Below are 4426 nucleotides of genomic sequence, written 5' to 3'. Positions count from 1 at the left end.
ATATAACCCAGATTCTCTGATTATTTGCTAAGCATACAGATTGAACAAGTATGGTGAAAGGATACAGCCCTGACACATACCTTTACTGGTTTTAAACCATTTGATAATCCTTTGTCTGTTCTAATGCACAAATAAATGTTCTGAAATTCCTATTCTTCTAAAAGTCATCCATAGTTACTTAGGATTCACACAGTCAAATGCCTTTGCATAGTCAATAATATCTTTCTTGTGTTTTCTGCTTCAGCCAAAGTCTATTTGGCATCAGTAATGATATCCTAGTTCCACCTCCTTTTCTGAATCTGGCTTGAATTTCTGGCAGTTCCCTGTTACTGTACTACTGCAATCATTTTTTAATGATTTTCAGCAAAATTTTACTTGCATGTGTTATCAATGATATTGTTTGATGATTTCTGCATTCTGTTGGGTCACCTTTCTTTGGAATGGGCACAAATTTGTATATCTTCCAACTGATTGCCCAGGTAGTTGTCTACCAAATTTCTTGACATAGTTTGTCAAGAGCGCCTCTAGTGTTATATCAGTTTGTTGAAACATTTGAGTTTGCATTCCATCAGGTCCTGGAGCATTGTTTTTTATCCAGTGCCTTCAGCACTGCTTGGATTTCTTCCTTCAGTATCATTGGTTGTTGGTCATATGGTACCTCTTGAACTGATTGGACATCGACCACTTCTTTTTGGTGCAATGACAGTGTACTATTGCCATCTTCTTTAAAAAAGAAAAAACCTTTTTAGTGTGAATCAAGTGAAGGTTTTTAAAGCACATCATATCATCAGTTTTAAGTTCAACAAATCACGTACTTCGCTTCATTACATGGCTGCAATCACTTCCATGTACCAACAGTTAACAGCATTTACTTCTATGCCCCCACCCCATAACCAGCACAGATTGTCTCATATCAAGAAAATCTTTTTTTTTTTTTAACTTTTTACAACATCAGTATCGTACAATATTTGTCCTTTTGTGATTGACTAATTTCACTCAACATAATGTCCTCCAAGTTCAACCATGTTTTGAAGTGTTTCACAGATTCATCATTATTCTTTAACGTTTTGTAGTATTCCATGTGTGTATGTACCAGTTTTTCTAACCATTCTTCTGTTGATGAGCATTTAGGCTGTGTTCATCTTTTAGGTATATCCCTTGTAGACCATATATTGAAGGATCCTGTTTTCTTATCCATTCTGCTCTTTATGTCTCCTAACTGTACATATAATCCATTTACATTCAGTGCAATTATCAATAGCTATGAATTGATTGTCATTTTTCTGTGTGTGTTTTTTGTGGTGCTGCTGATTCTTTGTTCCACATAATTTTCTATGCTGAGTTCATTTTGTTTGTGGGTTTTCTTTTTCATTTCATTTCTATTTTGTTAATGTTTACTAAACCTTTCTGGTTTCCCTCTTTCTTTTAATTTTGATGTGCAGTTGTATTCTTTTTCTTTGAGATTACCCTGTAATCTATTAATTTTTCCCTGCTTAAAACAGTCTTAAAGGCTTAAAGATAAAACATTATCTTGAAATCCACCTGACCTCCTTGCCATTTGCTTTTTAGTTTATTTCATTATACATTGATGTTCAGTCTTGTAGGTTTAAATCTTGTACATCTGGATTGAGTTCTGGGTGGTGTTGTCATGTACGATAATGTCAGGTTGTTGTCTGTTGTGGTTGACTCTCAGTGCAAAGAACACTCTTTAACATTTTTTGTAAAGTTGGTCTGGTCATTACAAATCCTTTCATTTCTGTTTATCAGGAAATGTCCTAATTTCGCCATTGTATTTGAGGGACAGCTTTCTAGGTATATGATTCTGGATTGGAATTTTTTTTTTTTCTTTCAGAGTTTTGCATATGTCATCCCATTGCCTTCTTGCCTGCATGGTTTCTGCAGAGAAGTCAGAGCTTAGTCTTATTGGTTCTCTTTTAGGTAACTTTGTTTTTCCAAGCAGCTTTTAGGAATCTTTCTTTGTCTTTGATTTTGGAAAGCTTGATTATGATATGTCTTGGTGATTTTCTTTTGGGATATATCTTGTTTGGGGTTTGTTCAGCTTCTTGTATGCTTATCTTCTCACCTTATATGATGTTGTTAAATGCTGTCGAGTCAGTTCTGACCCATAGTGATCCTGTATAGGGTTTCTGAAGAGAGGTTGATGAGCTTGCTTCAAAGCTGCTCACAAGATGATCGAGCTGTGTCTGGATAGCTGTTCACCAGTCAGCGTCTCTTTCTCTCTCTCTTTCTCTCTCCAGACTTGCTTGGTCTCTCCTCTCAGCAAGCATTCCATTCTCCTCTCTAACCTTTCTTCTGAAATTCAGGGTGCCAGAATTTTCATCTGTGTCTGTTTTATTTTGTTTCTCGTGTCTTTGTTGCAGAATGTCCATGTGTGTCTGCCTAGTCTGTCGTCTTGCTATCTTCTTTTGATATTTCCAGTGTCCTTCAATGTTTTGCCCATAGAATCCTTCCATAATTCAACCTGAGACCTGACTGTTTTCTTCAGTTCTTTCAGCTTGAGAAATACTGAATGTGTTCTACCCTTTTGATTTTCTAACTTTAGTTCATTGCACATTCCATCCTAATATTTTCTTTTCTCATGCTGTCCCTTGAAATTTTCTGCTCAGCTCTTTTACCTCATCATTTCTTCCTGTCACTTTAGCTTCTCTATGTGCAAGAGTAAGTTTCAGAGTCAATTCTGGCATTCATTTTTGTCTTTTCCTTCTTTCCTGTCTTTTTAATGACCTTTTGCTTATTTCGTATAATGTTCTTGATGGCATTCCACAACTCCTCTGGTCTTCATTCTTTCGAGTCTACTGCATCAAATCTGTTCTTGAAATAGTCTCTAAGTTCATATGGCATGGACTCAAGGTCATATTTAGTCTGATGGATTTGTTTTAATTTTCTTCAACTTCAGCTTGAATTTCCACAATCAGCCCCTGGCCTTCTTTTCACTGATGTTATTGAACTTCTTCATCATCTCTCCCCACAGATGTAGTCATTTTGATTCCTATGCATTCCATCTGGAGAGTTCCAGTTGTATTGTTGTTATTGTTGTGTGCTGTTGAGTGGGTCGTGACTCATAGTGACCCTGTTTACTCTTTCCATGAGTGACTGGTGGGCTTGAACTGCCAACCTTGTGGTTTCCAGTCTAATGTTTATCCTACAGTGCCAATCTAGGACGCAGGCATATTGCTGTTGTTGTTAGGTACCCTAGAGTCAGTTCCAACTCATAGCAATCTTATCCACTACAGAAATACTACCCAGTTCTGAAGTAACTTCATAATCATTGTTAAGCTTGAGACCATTGCTGCTGCCACTGTGCCAATCCATCTTATCAGGGACTTCTACTTTTTTGCTGACCCTCCATTTTATCTAGCATGATGTCCTTCTCCAGGGACTAGTTCCTACTGATAATATGTCTGAAATATGAGAAGTGAAGTCTGGCTTCTAAGGAGAATTCTGTCTGTACTTCTTCCACAGAGATTTGTTTGTTTACCTAGCAGTCCATGGTGTTTTTAATGTCCTTCTCCAACACCGTAACTCAGATCCATCAACTGTTCTACAGTCTTCTTATTCACTGTCCAGCTTTCACATGCATATGAGGCTACTGAAAACACCATGGTTTGGGTCAGGCAAACCTTAGTCCTTAAACTGACATATTTTCTCTTGAACACTATAAAGAGGTCTTATGCAGCAGATTTGCCTAATGAAATGTGTCATTTGATTTCTTGACTGCTGCTTCCATGAAATGAAGTCATTGACAACTTCAATCTTTTCTCCATTTATCATAATGTTATTTAATGGTCCAGTGGTGAGGATTTTTGTTTTCTTTACATTGAGAATTAATCCATACCGAAGGCTGTGCTCTTTGATCTTCATCAGTATTTTAAGTCCTCTTCCTTTCAGCAAGCAAGGATGTGTCATGTGCATATCACAGGTTGTTAATAAGTCTTCCTCCAATCCTGATGCTACATTCTTTTTCATATAATCCATGGAACACACCATCCCTAATTTTAAACCATTCAGTTCTGCTCTGTTCTGTTCGAACAACTAACTCTTGGTCTATGTACAAGTTCCTCATGAGCACAATTAAGTGCTCTGGAATACCTATTTGCCACAATGTGGCCTATAGCTTGTCATGATCCACACCGTTGAAAGCCTTTGCTTTATCAATAAAGCACAGGTAAACATCTTTCTAACATTCTCTGCTTTCAGCAAAGATCCTTCTGATGTCAGCAATGATATCCCTCATTCCATGTCATCTGAATGCAGCTTGAACCTCTAGTACAGGGTTGGGAAACCTTTTATTCTGCCAAAATTCATAACAACATTTTCAGGCCACACAAAATTATCAACTTAAAAATTAGCCTGCTATATTTGGTCAAACATTTAATTAACTACCCCTAATGTGATGACTGTAACT

The sequence above is a fragment of the Chrysochloris asiatica genome, unplaced genomic scaffold (assembly GCF_000296735.1).
Source record: "Chrysochloris asiatica unplaced genomic scaffold, ChrAsi1.0 scaffold00094, whole genome shotgun sequence".
In the NCBI taxonomy this organism is placed as follows: domain Eukaryota; kingdom Metazoa; phylum Chordata; class Mammalia; order Afrosoricida; family Chrysochloridae; genus Chrysochloris; species Chrysochloris asiatica.
Note: the sequence above shows the minus strand (reverse complement) of the source record.